The sequence below is a fragment of the Emys orbicularis genome, chromosome 2, assembly GCF_028017835.1.
Source record: "Emys orbicularis isolate rEmyOrb1 chromosome 2, rEmyOrb1.hap1, whole genome shotgun sequence".
Taxonomy (NCBI): domain Eukaryota; kingdom Metazoa; phylum Chordata; order Testudines; family Emydidae; genus Emys; species Emys orbicularis.
Window position 1 is genome coordinate 257459850 of NC_088684.1, and position 18748 is coordinate 257478597.

An 18748-nucleotide genomic window follows, 5' to 3' on the forward strand; every position below is an offset into this window, starting at 1 on the left:
CTCTCATGGGATGGAACCCAGCTCTCTCTAACCTATGCATCTTTGCAAGGGAATGAATTGTTTTCATGCTTACATATATACTGCTCTACTTTGCTCCTTCCCCATTCCCTAAGCTCCTTTCTATAGGAGGATGAGACAGAAGCCATTTCCCCATTTGCGCCGGAGCCTAGGCAATGTTTTGAAAGTGAGTAGCAGCATATACACCCTGTTAGAGCATCACGCTCATCGGCTAGGTTGCCCTGTAGAGCTGGTTGAAAAAGTTTCAAAGGTCCAGTTTGCGGACAGAAAAGGCAGGTTTGTGAAAAATGAAAGTGTTTTGCAGGAATGTGTTGATTTTGACTAAATTTTCTGTAGGAGAAAAGTTGAAATGAATCATTTTGACTAATTTCAATAATGTCTAAGCATTTTATTTTGATAATGCTGATGTGTTTCATTTCAATTAATTTCATTTAGATGATTATATGTACATATTATATTGAATATTGTATATATTGTGACAGACCCAGACCAGTGGGGTACAGGAGTCTGGTAGAGGGCAAATATACTGGTCACTGGATAAGTAGTTTTCTGTTCCCTGAGTGACCAGAGCAGGAGCTGCACTAGAGTAATCAGGAACCTGCTAGAACCAGTTAAGGCAGGCAGGCTAATTAGGACACCTGGAGCCAATTAAGAAGAAGCTGCTAGAATCAATTAAGGCAGGCTAATCAGGGCACCTGGGTTTTAAAAAGGAACTCACTTCAGTTTGCGGTGAGAGTGCAAGGAGCTGAGAGTGAGAGAGTGTGCTGCTGGAGGACTGAGGAGCACAAGTGTTATCAGACACCAGGAGGAAGGTCCTGTGGTGAGAATAAGGAAGGTGTTTGGAGGAGGCCATGGGGAAGTAGCCCAGGGAGTTGTAGCTGTCATGCAGCTGTTACAGGAGGCACTATAGACAGCTGCCGTCCACAGGGCCCTGGGCTGGAACCTGGAGTAGAGGGTGGGCCCAGGTTCCCCCGAAACCTCCCAATTGACCTGGACTGTGGGTTCTTCCAGAGGGGAAGGTCTCTGGGCTGTTCCCCAACCCACATGGTGAATCTCTGAGACAAGACAATCCGCCAATAAGCGCAGGACCCACCAAGATAGAGGAGGAACTTTGTCACAATATACACATTTAATATCATATATGCATATAATGTGTTTTAACATTATCAAAACAATTTGCTGTTTCCAAATCAACGTTTTGTTATCTCTGCACTACAAACAACTTTCAAATGGTGACTTTTTGTTCAGATTCACAATTCAAATGTTAAAACATCAGAATTAACATCTCCTCTAACTTCAGATACTGCAAATCCCAAGTAAACAACATAGAAAAAATAATACACTAGCTAGAAACAGATCAAATAGCTCAAAGTAGTAACTGACCTCTCACAATTAATTCTAGGCACTGAGGCCTGAGACATCTGTACCTGGAAAGAGAAATAAATGGAGGATTATGACTACAAATATGTGCACGCTTTTCTAATACAGACTGTGGTGCTCCTAACTGATCTGTTTACATGTTGCCCAGTGTTTGCTTCTTATTTAAAAGGGTCATGAGTGATTTACACGTATTTTTGCTCGTTTTCATAGCGAAAATACAGTTGGTCAAAAAAATTGACAAAACTTTTTCCTTCAAAATAGAAATTCTTTGTGGAAATATATAGGTTTAGATGAACATTTCATCAGAGGTTTCTCAAGTCTCGGATGGCATTTGAGTGGGGAGGATGGAAGGGAGAGAAAAGGAGAGCAAGAGACAGAAAGAGTGCAAAAGAGAATTTCTCAGGTCCAAAATGGAATTTGAGGAGGGTGGGGGAACAGAGAGATACTTTCCCATTTTAAAAAAAATTTGAAAAGAGTTTTGAAATTGTCAAAGTGTCCTGTTTTGACATTTTCTAAGCAAAAAAACAAAACAAAACAAAAAAAACAGAAAACCCCACCTTTTTTCAGGTTAAAATAATTAGTTTTGTTTCAAATTTAAGTTAATTAATAGTTTTGTTTTTTTAAATTTTCAGTGCAGGACAGGAAAAGCTTTCAAAATCTCAAATTCGTTTGGGATGGGTTAGCTGTTTCCCACTGAGCTCTAGCTGTAAGTGCTCTGTTGATATAGGCCCAAATCCTCAGGAGTTACACTGGTGTGGCGTGACAGCAGAGCTGCCCTATGGCTGTCATTCTAGCCACAGGGTACTAGAAACTACCACACCACTTATGATATTCTGCCCCTTCCGCACACGTACACACCCACACCCACACACGCACACTCTGTTGGGGGAAATAGCCAATGGGTCTGGCAGACTCTCTGGCAATGCCCTCGCTCCTGCTTAACTCTCTGCTGCAGAACAATGTACAAGGAATCAGGCTCAGTGGCACACAGGTCTCTGTGCAGATTCATCGTCCCAGCACCACTTCCTCCCACACAGCAGAAAAATATCCCCCGAAAGTATTTTAAAAGCAGTTTTGGTGGGGAGGCTTCCGTAGGATATTGTCTGATTTTAGTTCCCATTTTACTTAATGTACTTGGGGGTTAAAATCTTAGATGGTGACTTATTTTTGACCAACATTTTGGTGCCAGGATCCAAGAAGTGGAGGGATGTCAATGAAGCCCAAGAGATTAAGGGTCCAGTCAAATCCCACTGTAGTTAGTTGAAGTCTTTCTATTGCCTTCATTGGGAATTGGACTGGGTACATGGGCATCAAATGAAATAGAGTACAACAGGAGAGCATTCTCCTTTTGTCTCAGCAACCATTGTTGTGGTCAGGCGAGGAGCCTAGTCAGTAGAAATGACTGGATTGGATTTTGCAGGACAATGAGGTAGCAAAGGAGATCTTTGCAGAATTCATTCCAGAGCTCTCCCTGGAGTGGTGAGGTTCATCATTGCTTCACCCAAGGGGCTGAGTGTACAATGAGCAAATGGGGCCCTTAATTGATATTGGATGTTACCCAGAGTTTCTCTGGGGAAAGCCTCCCATTGTTTTTCCACTGAGCGAGAAAAGTTTGTTGCAACCCAAATTTCAAGGCAAATCAACAAAATTTGAACAAAATTCCATTCTTGGAAAGGAAAGCAGAAGCAAAAGAGACAGGAAATGGAACTATACAACTAAGCAGCAATGGATGTAAAATCAGAAAAAGCAACAGTCTGCTACTCTACCGCTTGCTCATATACTGTATGCTCTGGGAGCATCAGTTTGGCCAAAAAGAGTCATCAAGTCCAAATCTTATTTTTGCCCTTTTAAAATGAAGGAGCCATAAAATCACCCATTTGATATATTGCCCCGTTTCCATGCTCACTGAATTCTAAGCTGTAGCTTGTACCATCTTGTCTCATAGCAAATCTTCGATCAGACTTGTGCACAACAGGTCACTATTACTTAGAATAAGAAAAACTGGGGTATCTCATAACCCAGTGTGGGACCAGTTAGCAAATATCAACTTTTTAATAGCATCCACTGTAAATGTCTGAAGATATATGGCAATGCACACTGTTGTGATAATTGGACCTACACATTTACCCTAATTGTGAGCTCAACTGTAAGTGAGTGTAAATTCATCAGTTGTCACAATAACCTATAACAAGAAATATTGATGGGAAAAGGTACAAAAAGGAGACCGAAGGACTAAATTTGTCCACTTAAAAAAGGCCACGCTGATATGATTCGAGGACTATGTTGGAATCATGCTGCTTGGTAAAAGCAGAAGATGTGGAACCAGAAATTAATGAACCAGAATTGGTGTGTCAGATATTAGGCCTAATTGGTGAACAAAATAGGGGATGGGCTATTCCACCCATCACTCTCTTTTTGGGTTCTTAAAGAAAGAGACACTTTGGGGTTGGGGAAATAAAAAGAACAGACCGAGGCTACTGGAGCAAGCTTCACTATCATGGCTACCACCCCCATCATCTCGTGGGACCCCGGATCTTCTTTGTCCAAATCCTGTCAGCAGGGCCGGCTCCAGGCACCAGCCCAGCAAGCAGGTGCTTGGGGCGGCCCCTGGAAGGGGGCAGCACCTCCGGCTCTTCGGCGGCAATTCGGCGGCGGGTCCCTCAGTCCGTGTCGGAGGGGAGGAGCTACCACTGAATTGCCTCCAAAAAATGAAGCGGCGGCGTTAGAGTTCCCGATCGCGGCTTTTTCTTTTTTCTTTTTTTTTTGCTTGGGGCGGAAAAAACTATAAAGCCAGCCCTGCCTGTCAGGCCAGAAAGAGGGATCCAGATGACACCACCACACTGCCAGCTCCACCTGAGATAAAACAGGATTGGACTTTAACAACATAAGTAACAACAGCAACTCCAGCCATCTCAACTAACTTCTTCTCTTTTGCCCAGAAGGATCTCCATATGTGGGGAATTTTCCCCCAGGTCAGATTAGCAGGGATTTTAGGGTGTTTTTGCTTTTCTGTGCAGGGTGTGGGTCACTTCCCAGGATTATCTGGTATGTCTTACTTAATCATTCCCCTGCCTTTTCTGGGGCCTTGAGCATTGGTGTGCCTTGGTCCCTCCTATTCTCTGCCCATTGCACTTAATAGTCTAGCATCTTTGGGCTGTAATGCTTTGGCCTAATTTCGGTTGTTGGTGGCCTGTAACGCACAGGAGGTCAGACTAGATGATCTGGTGGTCCCTTGTGGGCCTTAAACTCTATGACAGTTGTTACTATATTTGATATCATCTAAGAGACTGTCAAAGAACAAGGGGTTTCCTTCTAAAAACTCTCTCCAGCTAAAGGGAAAGGGAACAAGGGATGTCGTTAAAATGAAATCCTTATTTAATACTTTACATTCCAACTGATTTCACTGTTTTTCCTTCTTTTCTGTGTGTATAAAATATACTCTTTTTTTCCTGGTGTGTTTGCCATGGTACTAACCAGGCTGAAGTCTCTGTATACCAAACCTCAGCCCTTGTTTAACACTGTTTAATGTTGGACAGCGATAGGGTTATGTTAACACATTTACACTATATATTCCATTAAATTAATACCCCACTGCGTAGGACCTAATCCTGCCAACCCTACTCAGGAGAGCAGTGCCATTGATAACATGTATGTGGGATTAGAAGTGGATTTTAAGACTGGCATACTATCTGCCACCTGATCTGAAACTGCTGCCCAACACTCCTACAGAAATAACAGTCGCAGTGGAAGACTATCGCACACCCACAGTAACATGCCTGGGAGGTGTTCCTGGAATAGTCTCAACAATCAGTGAAAATGGAGGAGAGGGGAAAAAGCTCCCAGATATAAAATATTTTGAGACTCCATTCAGGCTATTATAGCTGTGCTAAAACTAGCCTTGAAAATTGTAACACATGCTACTCATGGGCATGAGGCAACTTTGATTTCAAGTGAAATATTTTTCCAACTCCACATTTTTATGCACTCACGAATAGCCTTGAAAACGTATACAAATCACAATAGAAAAATTATTGAACATTGATAAAGAATCGCAGGCAAAGCTGGTTCCTTTGTTCCAGTTACATTGAATCTGCCTATCTGTTGAAGATTACTGTTACTATGTGAGTTACATACTCCCAGCATGAGTAAACAGAAATGATTTATTTTGTGAATTTCCAAGTTCAAAACTTGTGAACTGCAGTATTTAGCCTTGTCACTGAGGAAGCTATTTTATAAAGCATTTCATTAATCTTATTTCATTGTGTACATTTTTAATTGTAGAGCATTTGTTATGTCTTTTAGTAGTCTAATCAAGAGTGAATAAGAGGAAGAGGATATGGAGCAGAAGGTCTGTGCCTTAAGGGAATGACACCAGTTATTAGACACATATCTAAAAGAATTTGAAATTCCTCTTGGCAGGTGCATCAGACACAGGAAGCAGTAACTTATGCTCTGCTTATGCTGAGTTACTTGGGTATTGTAATTAAAGTTACATTTGAAGAACTCCTGCTGTTCCCCTCTCCTTCTGGAAATGCTGACATGGCCTTCCTCAGACAACTGTGACAATATTTCTAACACCTCTGCATTTGTTTTTCAAGTGGCAACAAACAGCAGCATACACCTTTACAGTAGGTAAATTGCAAATCTAGGATGGGAACATGCAGATCCTTTGAACAGAGGGTTGCATTTTTTCATTTAAGAGGTCGTCTGCTGAGAAGAGCAACAAAGAAGAGAACGTTATCTTTTTTTTTTTTTTTTTGGTTCTTCTCTTAAAATAAAATGAAACATTTGCACAACCGTGTCAATAAAATTTAAAGGAGAAACATAGGTGCTATCAGAACACTAATTTCATGGTCTACCAAAGATAACAGAAATGTTTTATTATTATATACATATTTTACACACAAAACACATTAAACAAACATTATTAAGGTGCACTGAGTGAGTAAGGGGTCATGTGGAAAAAATAGTATGTGATTATGCATATGCACAAGGGATGCAAATTAAGGTTTCACAGACAACCTTAATTCTGGCATTTCCTAACTTTTGAATCCTTGACTTTGCAATCTTTATAATGATCTTTTAATGTTGTGTGTGTGTGTGTGTGTATGTGTATAATACATAGATATATAATTTGATTACCTAGGTTTTTAAAAAAGCAAACTGCGGGGGAAAAAACAACAAAATCTATCATGCAGCATCAAATTGACACCCACATGGATCATCAGCAGGATTGTAACCTTCAGCTCCATCATACAGACCTCTGCCACTTGAGCTAATGGATTAACTAATAGTTGTAGTAGGTTGTCATCCTCAGTGTAGACCAGCATTAGGACAGGATGAGACATACACTTTGCCAGTGGAGTTCATACATATATGTTGACAGCAGAAGAATGGACAGATGCAGGAATCTTGGATTCCATGCCAGGCTGTGGAGGGAAGTGTGCTCTAGTGGCACAGATTCATCTATCCATTGCCCCCAAGCATGATACCTTCTGCCACAATGTGTCCATATCCCAGTCCTGCCTCTTGTCCACCCCTCGCTCCTCATCCCAGTCCCATTCTCCTCACCTAGCCAGCCCCAGTCTCTACTCCTCAGGATTCTCATCTCAGTCTCAATGTCCTTGCTAACACACTCCTAGTTCTCCACCACTCAGCTCCATCTCTCACTCCTTCCCCCCATGTTTCCCTTCTTCACTGGCTTCCAGTCCCAATCTTCTTTTCTGGACTCCTCAAACTATCTCAGTTCCCTCCCCGCACAGCTCCTTGTCTCAGTCTCTTTGCCCAATCAGTCCCAGTTCTTCCCTGCCCCCTGGCTTCTTATCAAATCTGCCCCCCAACCCCATGGGTCCTCAGTCTAGTCTCCTTGCCCAGCTAGACTGATGTCTCCCCCCATCTATTGGCTCCCTGACCCCTCCCATTTTCCGCTCTGGGTCCCAGTCTCCTTGCCCAGCCAGCCCCAATTTTCCCCCAAGCTCCCATTCCCCCTCCCGCTCCTTTCCTCCAGTCCCAGTTTCTGCCCCCTCGCCATCCTTAGGGTCCTTGTTCCAATCTACTATTTCTATCCCCACTACCCCTCCTCAAGTCGAGCTCTTGTCCCCTCTGCATCTGGATCAGACAGTTTCCTCCTCCACACTTCCTGGGCCCAGCAAGTTTCCTGATTTTAGTTCAGGTGCCCAGACACGGCACAGCCCGCAGCAGCCCAGAGCTGCAACTGCAAGGAACGTGCTGCTCAGCCCCATGTGGGAGCATACACAGTGCGGCTGGAATTCTTGAGGGAATTTAGCTGCTAAAATCCAAGAATTCTCTACTGAGCATGTGTGAACTGCAATTTCTCAAAGGTTTATAACTTGGCCAAATTTGGACAGATTTTCACAATGTCAGCAAAAGGCACATCCCTGACATAAAAGCCACCCATTGCCAAATTTCAAGTGCCTTCTCCATAGCTTGGGGGTGCTAGTGGTGTTCAAAGAAAACTTCACTGCAATTTAACAGATAATACAATGTATTTTTTCCTTAGCCTCATTCTTGGAAATAGCTATGCCCTTTTGGCTCAAATTTTCCAGAAACATTTAGCCTGAGACAAACAGCCAGTATGGAAAGTTTCAGCCAAAATAGTTAAAGTTTGACAAAATTATAAGCAACTGAAAATAGAGTCTTATAATGGGAAGTATCAAGCAGTGATAGACAGTGCTCTTAGCCTAGCCTGTAATACCTACAGATAGTATGTATGTAGCATCCCACCTGACTATCATATCAGGAAATGCTAGCATTTAAAATGCTTTCTTAGATCAACTCTTCCAATTGTGAATTCACAAAGTGCACAGAAATAATATTTATAATTGGTATTCATATTAATGAAATATTAGTAAGAGATACCAGCTGCTTCATGTATCAAAATACTAACGCTCATTACGATTGGTTGACAGGGACCTTATGTTAACTTATTTTTTTAAAGCGTATAAATTTGGTGCTCATAAAAGCAAAGGACTGGAGTCAGGCATGGAAAGGACAAGTGCTATGCAGATATTCCTACCCAATCTACAGCTCACCTCCTTTCCCAGTACTGAATCTACAAGAAACACAGTGCCAAACTCAACATGAGTTTTAAAATGTGGGTCGTTGTCCAAGAGGGACTAGGATAAGAGCATTAAATTGATTTCCACGTGTGAGCTAAGTACTGTAGAATCTGAACTTGGATGGCCAGAGGGCAAAGGATTACTATGATAATTCAGTAGTCTCCATCTGCAGAAAAACCATGCACCTGTGTCAGGTATCTGAAAAGTCCCACTCTTCCCCCACACCTGGGCATGCAATTACACTAGCACAAGTGTCACTGAGACGCAAAGAAATGTTTGTGCTCCTAAATGAAAATACCGAAATTCATGGGCAAACCTGAAAGGCACAGTCATTAACAGCCTGAGCCTACTCCCATCAAAGTGATTTGGAGTTTTGCCGTAGGTACATAATTATATTGCCAATGTTAGACACTATAATGTTCGACACTGATTTCCCACCCCCCTTACTTAACTCATTTGGATTGATTAAAAAGGACTTTAGTGTGGTGATCTCTGTTCCCTACAGATAAATTAAGGAAGTGGGCCAGAGACTTTGGAAAAGTATTCACACGCACACACTTTTACATTTGCTTTTTGTACAATGTAACTAAGCTGACAAGGGCGAGTGAGAAGGCATTTTGTGACAGACTGAAGGACTAGCAGGCACCATTCTTCTCAGCCTTTAATCCAGCCTGTTTACTGACAGGAAGAGCCTGAACAAGTGTAATCTTTGCTATTATAAAAGCTTGAATCTATCTCATCATAAATTGTTTGTATGGCTGTAGTGTCTAGGAACCCCAGGTAGGGGGCAAGGGGTCCTAGCCTCATTGTGAAAGGCGCTGTATAAACACAAAACAAAACAATGGTCCCTGCCCCAACGTGCTGACAATCTAAGTATAAAACAAAAGACAATAGCAGGAACAAATCTGAATGACCTTAATTTATGTTTAAAAGCTGAATTGCACATTGCCACGGCTACCGTGCTGTTTGTCCAGGACTGGTCATACCTTGGTAGTTTATTTTTCAGTTTATCCACCCAGACATTTATGCCACACACTCATCACCAAGAGCCATGATGGCTCTGGGTCCCCAGACAGTGTACATTTAAGAGCATCTAGCAGACCACCAGAGCCAGTAGTAGACATAAGTAGACTGAGCAATTGCTTAGGGCCCCAAGCAGCTCAAAGGGGGCCTCCTATTCACTTTTTATTATGTGTTGTGGGGGGATGCCCCAAAATATTCCTGTTTGGGGCCCCCAATGGGCTGGCACCACCTCTGCATACCAATGCAGTAACCGGCAGTGAAGCAGGGATTAAAGACGTATCCATTTTTACGTGACAAGCCACTACCATATGAAGGAGTCAATCTTTACGTCATGATGAATATTTATAAATAAGGAAGCAGTTGAGCACCTATACCCATTGGTGGGAAAGGTCAGAGAAGGGCTTTGTCAAGACAGCACAGTAAATGTAGGCCCACTTTTGTGAGGCTCTGAGTGCCCTCTGCTCCTCCAAGGGACTTGATGGTATTCAGCGCCTCAGAGGATCCTGGTCCTGTGTGATGAGCAGCACCTGAGGGGGGAAGAGCTGGAGAAGGCACAGGCATGGATTAGAACTCCCCTCACACCCAATATTCACAGACGGGCATTTTAGAGGCCATCCAAATCCTCCATTTGGATCCTCAGCACTTCTCTCTCTAGATACCCTAGGTGGCCCTCATCAACATAATGTCTGAGCACTGCACCCCTGACTTTATCCTCACAACACCCCTGTGAGTGAGTGAAGGATATATTATTTCCCCCTGTTGCAGATGGGGAGCTGAGATACAGGATAGATTAAGTGACTTGCACAAGGTTATACAGGAAGTCTGTGGCTGGCCAGAACTCAAACCCCATCTCTCATGAGACCATCCTTAGCCATGAGACCATCCTTCCTATGCACAACAAACTGCCTTCGTGCTGATCTGGACATCCAAACATCAGATTTAAATGGCTTGCCTCCAGCTTTATCACAATTTGCAAAGACGTATGCAAGTACCTCCTGCAATCATAAGGGAATATATTGGTTCTTTTTTAAAACACAAGCAGCTTCAATCATTTTGTTTCTTCCTACCGGCTCATCTGTTCTACCAATACCCTTAAATAAAAACTAACGATTTAGCAATCAGAGCCAAAACTCAACTTTTCACCACCACCTCAAACATCTGCATGGGTATTTCTCCTTCCTCTTCATCTGGTTCCCTTTTTAATGCAATGCTGAATAAAGGATGTAGGCTAGCAAGCATTTTGTTAGCAAAACAGCAGCTTAGCACTGGGGGAAAGCAGCTGATCGGGTATCCCAATCCCTGGGAAATTTTTGGCTGTTTCACTATTCAACGATAACCCCAGTATAAAGTTTTTCAGGAGTATTTTCAATACAAGCTCACTCCAGTTCAAACCAATTCCATAACCTTTTACACTGGGTAAAATGTGGTGATATATTCATTACTGATAAGCACTAGTGCGCTAGGAGCTTTACAGACAAGGTAAGAAGGCATAGTCCATGCTTCAATAAGCTTACAATCCAAGGTCCTGATCTTGCAAAGAACCATGTGGGTGTAAGGGGGTCCTGCTCCCATCGAATTTCAGTCCCATTGGAGACTTCAGTGGCAGCAGGATTGGGCTCTGTGAAACTAAAATGTTAGGTTTACAGCTTATGAATCCATTCCTGGCAATCAAGCCCACTTTGCGACAGTCGCACTCTGCTGTCGGTTGGACAGACAGTCCGCTGCATCTGATAAGCGGAATGTGACTGCTCTTGTAGACGTTGCTGGTGCTTTGTTTTGAAGTCACACTGACAGTATTTTCAAACTACTCCACTCCATCATTCGCTGTTGCCAATTATTCTGAAAGGCAGCTAAAGTTCCCACATGCACTGAGCCAATACTACACAGCTTTAAACTCCTTTACAGAGCATTTTGATGTTGTTTCCTTTGCCTGCCTTGTGTCCATTTTCCAATAGTCAGTTCTCTGTAGATCAGTTACTGTTGTTCAAACTTTTCATACGTCCACAGAATTTAACTATTCTACCCAAGTAACAAAATGTGCATCTCTGAAAAAAAAATCCATATGGCTTAAAGACTCCCCAGATCCTTTTTTTTAAGTAATATGGCACAATAAAGGCTCAAAGGGACCTTTTAATCCAGCAGACCTGCATGCTGTAACTTAGGCCTGGTCTACACTAACCCCCAAATTCGAACTAAGGTACGCAACTTCAGCTACGTGAATAACGTAGCTGAAGTCGACATACCTTAGTTCGAACTCAGACGCGGTCCACACGCGGCAGGCAGGCTCCCCGTCGACTCCGCGGTACTCCTCTCGCCGAGCTGGAGTACCGCAGTCGACGGCGAGCGCTTCCGGGATCGATTTATCGCGTCCAGACCAGACGCGATAAATCGAACCCAGAACTTCGATTCCCAGCCGCCGAACTAGCGGCTGGGTGTAGACCTGGCCTTATTGTTCCAATAAAATATAGCATTATCCATCTGGTCTGTTTTAAAACATTACACCTATTGAGTTAACTCTTCACTACATTAAAACTTGCAATGTAAATTTCACTACTATTTAACATGTTTTCATCTAAATACTTTTTTGGTAACTTCTTTCTTCACAAAGCTACAGGGTAACCATTGACAACCAGGCTTTCGTTCATCCTGTTGAGTTTCACTGCGTAGGTTCAGGAAAGAAAATTTTCCAGGCAACAATGTCTCAAATTTATCGTCTAATTAATCCATTAGTATTAATAGCAAACATTTGCCAGTCTTCTAGTGCATTTTTACAGCTTGTGCCTTCTCCCTGTGCTAAACCCATTGTTTAAACTGAAGAAATTAAACCCTATGGGTTTGTACAAAGTCAGTGGTTGTTCCTCTTGTATTAATTATTTGCAGTGCAGCAATGCCTAAGAGCCCTATCTCAGGCCAGGGTCCCATTGTGTTACATGCTCTACAAACATAGAGACATAGCTGGCCCTAGAAGTTTACAGTCCAAGAATACTGAAAGGAAGGGATGGGAGAGAGATACAACATACACCCAAAGGGTATGTCTACACTGAAGCCGGGAGGTGTGATTCCCTATGCAGGTAGACGGACTCATGCTAGCTCAGCTCGAAGTTGTGTGCTGAAAAGAGCAGTGTGGACATTGCAGCACGGGCAGCGGTTCAAGCTAGCCACTCAAATCCATGCCCACGTGATCCCTTGGGTCCAAACTCAGGCAGCCAGCCCAAGCCGCTGCCCACGCCACAATGTCCACACCGCTATTTCCAGCATTAGTGGAGTCTGTCTACTTGCCCTGGGAATCGCACCTCCCCGCTGCAGTGTAGATATACCCAAAGTGGCCGGAACATTGGCAAGCGTGTTTTGTTAGTTTCATCTTTTTTTAAACCCAAAGATGGGTGACATATGAATGCTGGGGAAAGGGATACCATCAACATATGTACTATACACCACGACAGTATGCAATTTTATATGTACATATTAAAAACTTCTTTTTTAAGTATACCCCACGTAAAACACATTTTGAAAAGTTTAAATAATCTAGAATAAAAGTAAATTCAACCAAGTTCTCCATTAACAGGTACACAGGGAAGGAAGCATCCTTTCCATCTGGTATAGTACAGTGGTCATCACTTGAATGAAAAGTCACCGCTGACTCTACAGTAATGCTTGAAGTACCACCATTTTTGGGGTTTGGGGTTGTAGGGAGGTTCGGCCAGGGCTTGTCCCCCTCCGGGGCGGTGAGGAACCAGACCGCCTCGCTACTTCGGTCAAGTGTGTCGGGGAACTAGCCTGGCTTTGCGGCAAACAGTCAGCAGCTCAGGCCCTCAGGCAGGGGCTGAGCAAACAGTTCAACATGAGTGAGCCCAGGCCCTGGGTCAGGGCAGGACAACAAACAGTCAGTAGCTCAGGCCCTCAGGCAGGGGCTGAGCAAACAGTTGAACAGCAAACCCCAGGTTCCTGGCTCCGAGCGGCCTGGGAGAGGGGGAGACTGCCACCAGCAAGATGGGTGGCAGGGGGGACGCAGGACCACCCACTCCACTGCATCCCAGCCTGGGGCCCTAGCAATGGCAGAAGACCCGCTGCTGTGTCAATGGAGGTCCTGGCTGCAACACACTGACATTGGCTCTGGCAGTGTTGCAGCCAGACTAGGGTCGGCTGCCCCCGGGCTACTTCCTACCTCCCCCTCTAGAGGTACCTGGGTCCGGACGGCGTCCTCCAAGGGGTCACACACCATAGGCTCCTCAGGGTAACTGGTGCACGGTTGGCTTGGCAGCGTCTCTGGGCTCGGGTTAGCAGCAGGCATTGGCTGGTATGGCCAGTCCTTGGGTTGGCTGCTGATTGCCGTGGCCTCCCAACTGGGAGCTACGCCACAGGCGTCTGGCCTCTCTGGTGGCTGTGTTCCAAGTGAGCTCTGGGGTTGGGCCTTGACCTCTGAGGGGCGGGCAGAGGGTTCGCTGGATCCGCCCACTTTGGTGTCCAGAGAGGCTCGTCCCTCTCCGGGGTGGCAGGGAACCAGATCACATCACTACACACACACACACACAGGACGTTTCGCGCCCTAAGCAAAACTTCCACCTTGCGCCCCCCCGTCCCCGAGCCCTGTGGCAGCTCTCTGCCCACCCCCCGCCCTAAGGCGCCCCCCCCCAACGGCAGCTCCCCCCTCCGCGGCAGCTCCCCCCGGCCCGGGGAGCCGTGCGGCAGCTCCCCACCCCAGCTCACCTCTACTCCGCCTCCTCCCCGAGCATACCGTCTCCGCTTCACTTCTCCCGCTTCCCAGGCTTGCGGCGCCAATCAGCTGTTTGGCGCCGCAAGCCTGGGAGGGAGAGAAGCAGAGCGAGGCGGCATGCTCAGGGGAGGAGACGGAGCAGAGGTGAGCTGGGGCAGGGAGTTCCCCTGCGTGCTGCTGCCCCCCCTCACTTGCTGCAGGCGGCCCTCCCCGCGCCCCCCTGCCCCAGCTCCCTCCGCCTAAATGCCGATGACGACCAGGGTGTCCGAAGATCCGGCCGCTGCAGTCGCCGCCGAAGGACTCGAAATGCCGCCCCCCAAATGCTAGCGCCCTAGGCGACCTCCTAGGTCGCCTAATGAGTTGCACCGGCCCTGTCCATTTGGAGGATGAAGTCTTGGTTGAAATTTGGGCTGTAGAGGACCGGTTCACGGCAGAGACTCTTTTTGAGTTCCTGAAAGGCGTCTTCACATTCCTGGGTCCAAACCACACGTCGAGGGCTGTCCTTGGTTAAAAGGCCGGTCAAAGGGGTGGCGACAGATGCAAAATGAGGACTGAAAGGCTGATAATAGCTGGCGAGCCCCAAGAACTGTTGCACCTGACACTTTGTGGTGGGAGGCGGGCAGGCCGCCACGGCCTGGACTTTTCCCACGAGGGGCTTCACTTGTCCGTCCCCTATGGTGTAGCCCAGATAAGTAGTCTCTTGCCATCCGATGCAGCATTTTTTTGGGTGGGCTGTCAACCCGGCGGCCTGCAGGGATCTCAGGACTGCAGCTACCCGTACCAAATGATCCTCCCAGTGGCGGCTGTAGATGACCACATCGTCCAGGTAGGCGTACGCATAGTCTCGATGGGGTTGGAGGACACAGTCCATCAGCCGCTGAAACGTGGCTGGGGCCCCATGGAGCTGAAGGGCATCTGGGTGAATTGGTACAGACCTGTTGGGGTGGCAAACGCGGTCTTCTCCCTCGAAGCGGGGTCAAGGGGGATCTGCCAGTAGCCCTTGCTGAGGTCAAGTGTGGTGAGGAAGCGAGCCTCCCCTAACCGGCCAAGCAGCTCATCTATGCGAGGCATCGGATACGCGTCAAATTTAGAAATACCGTTGACGCGTCGGAAGTTGATGCAGAAGTGCCGCGTCCCATCAGGCTTGGGTACTAGCACTATCGGGCTACGCCATTCACTCTGTGAGGGTTCAATTACGCCCAGCTCTAGCATGGCTTGTACCTCTTCCTCGACGATCTGCTGCATTCGGTGCGGCAAGGGCCTGGTCGCTTCTCGGACCACTACCCCAGGTTCTGTCTGAATGGTATGATAGGCCAGGGTTGTGTAACCCGGCTGGCCAGTGAAGGTTCGCGGGAACGCCTGCAGGAGGCACTGGGTTTGCTTGCATTGTTCGTCCGTGAGGGTCTCCGCGACCTGGGGCCCCTCGGTGTCCTGGGTCAGGGTGGCATGGGGGCCCAGTTCTGGTTCCGGCAGGCAGGGATTAATTAATAAGCCCTCGCGCTCCCGCCAGGGCTTCAGGAGGTTGACATGGTACCGCTGAGTTTTCTTACGTCGGTCTGGTTGGTTGACCTCATAGGTGATGGGCCCCACCTTCCAAACCACCTCGTAGGGGCCCTGCCAGTGGGCCAGTAGCTTTGACTCGCTCGAGGGCAGGAGAAGCAGGACCCGGTCCCCAGGTTTAAAGTCGTGGCTCTGCATGTCTTGGTTATAAGTTCGTGCTTGAGCTTCCTGGGCGGCCCTTAAGTTTTCCCGGGCGAGCGCCCCGGCCTGAGTGAGGCATTCCTGGAGCTGGAGGATGTACTTCAAGAGGCCCTGGGTTGGTGATGGAGCTTGTTCCCAGGCTTCATGCATCAGGTCCTGGAGCCCCCGTGGGCGGCAGCCATACAACAACTCAAAGGGGGAAAACTTCGTAGAGGCCTGGGGCACCTCCCGGATCGCCAGAAGCAAAGGCGGAAGCAGCTGGTCCCATTGGCGTAGTTCTTCTGGCGGGAATTTGCGCAACGTCTTTTAGAGTACGGTTAAACCGTTCAACCAAACCGTCGGTGTGTGGATGGTAAATAGAGGTGCGCAACTGCTTGATCCCCAGGAGTCCACACCCCTGCTGCAGCAGTTGGGAGGTAAAGTTGGTGCCCTGGTCAGTGAGAATCTCCTGGGGCAGGCCTACCCGAGCAAAGACTTTCACGAGCTCACCCACAATGGTTCAGGCGGTGATGCTCCGCAGTGGCATTGCTTCTGGGAAACGGGTAGCATACTCTACTAGGACCAACACATACTGAAATCCCGCAGTGCTTTTTGAGAGGGACCCCACCAGGTCCATGGCCACGTGCTCGAAGGGTGTTTTGATGATGGGCATGGGGACCAACAGGGCCTTAGGTGTCCGCGGGGGGTGCGGCTAGCTGGCACTCTGGATAGGAGTTACAATAGTTCCTTACTTCCTGATGCACGCCGGGCCAGAAGAAGCATGTCAGTATCCGGGCTAGAGTCTTCTCGTGGCCCAAGTGCCCGGCAGCCGGGATGTCGTGGGCGAGTTTCATTACTGCCCACTGGTGACATTGAGGCACGAGTAGTTGGCTCTGGGGTTCTCCAGTGCACAGGTCCCATTCTACCCGATAGAGCCGATCCTGCCGCAGTTCTAAGTGTGGCCACTGCTTCGCCCGGTGCGGGTCAATTACGGCCCCATCGACCGTGGCTAGTTGCTAATAAGCCTGACTGAGGGTGGGATCTGCCCTTTGGTCACGACAAAAGTCAGTGTGAAGCAGGGGTTCAGCAGCAGCTTCTGGAGGGGAGTCCTCGGGCTCTTCTTCCGGTCCGTTGGGGTCTGGTGCCTCCTCCCCCTCTGACTGGATCTCAGGGAGGCTCCCTTCCAGTACTGGGGTAGCTGCGGGCCTCTCATCGGCATTTGAGCAGAGGACTTCCAGGAAGTCTGGCCAGTCCTGCCCCAGGATCACCGGGTAGGCGAGCCGAGGAGCCAGGCCGACCACCATCGATCGTGTGACCCCATCCATGGTGAGTCGAACTTGGGCACTGGGGTAGAGTTGTACGTTGCCGTGAATGCACTGTAGACGGATCGTCCCCAGGCGTGGGTCAGCCTGGAGGCCTAGCCTTTGACGAACCAGCGTCTGGCCGCAGCCCGAATCAATTAGGGCCAAGGTTGGGCAATCCCCAACAACCACGGGCACCATAATCTTGGCGGCTTGTGGGCGTCGGGCACGGGCTTCTCCCGTGTAGACCTGGCCAAAGCTGCAATCCATCTCGGTGCAGTCTCGCTGTAAATGTCCATATTTCCCACAGGAAAAACCACCTCGTTTTTCCTGGGAGATCTGAGCACCCAGGACGGGATAGTGTTCCCGCCTGGGCCCTGGGAGGGCTTTGGTTGATCCCTCGGGCATCTGGTTGAGGGGCTGGGGCTTGTCAAACCAGGATCTCGGCGGGTCGGGTTCAGGGCTCCGGGCCCCATGACGGATTTCGTGGTTCGATCCGGGTGGCCCCCCTTTTCTCTGGGTTAGGGAGCTCCAATCCTGGCAGGGCAGCTCAAATGATTGATACCACTGGTGCTTCAGCGGCGAGGAAATCCTCCATCAGTGTGATGGCAGCAGTTAAGGTCATAGGCCGATGGTGGAGGACCCAAGCCCTCCCTCGCGATGGGAATATATGGATGAACTGCTCCAGAATAATTTGTTCAACGAGCTCATCCGGGGTTCGCCTTTCAGGCTGTAGCCACTGCTTGCATGCTTCCCTCAACTCTTGGGCTACCATCTGGGGTTGGGCCCCTGTAGGGTAGGCCAAGCTCCGGAACCGCTGTCGGAAGGTCTTCGGACTCATGTCCAAGGCATCTAAGATTGCCGCCTTTACCCAGGTGTAGTCCCATGCCGTGTCCGTGGACAGGCCCCGATATATGGTTTGGGCGGTCCCGGTCAGATACGGGGCCAAAATGGTAGCCCATTGGTCTTGGGCCCAGCCTGCAACTAATACCACCCTTTCAAAAGTCACAAGAAAGGCTTCTGGGTCGTCGTTGGGGCCCATCTTTGTCAACTGGATGGGAGGGGCTAGGCTGGGTGGTCCAGTGGCACCCGCAGGCTGGGGCTCCGCAGGACGGGACAGTAAAGTCGCCAACTGCTGCAGGCATTGCTGCTGGTGGTCCCGGTTCTGGCGTCCTAGCTCCAAAATCAGCTGTTCGGTCCCGAGCTGCTGGACCAGCTGCTGCTGCTGCTGCTGGAGCTGGGCGGCTGCCTGCTGCTGCTGCTGCTGGAGCTGGGCGGCCTGCTGCTGTTATTGGCTTTCAGCTAAGAACTTAATAAGCTTTTCGATATCCATGGTCGCTTGGGCACGCTCCGCCACAGATCCCGTCTCACAAGGATCGGGGGGTCACTGCTTGCATTCTCCACCATGTGTACGGAGGTTCGGCCAGGGCTCGTCCCCCTCCGGGGCGGTGGGGAACCAGACCGCCTCGCTACTTCGGTCAAGTGTGTTGGGGAACTAGCCTGGCTGTGTGGCAAACAGTCAGTAGCTCAGGCCCTCAGGCAGGGGCCGAGTA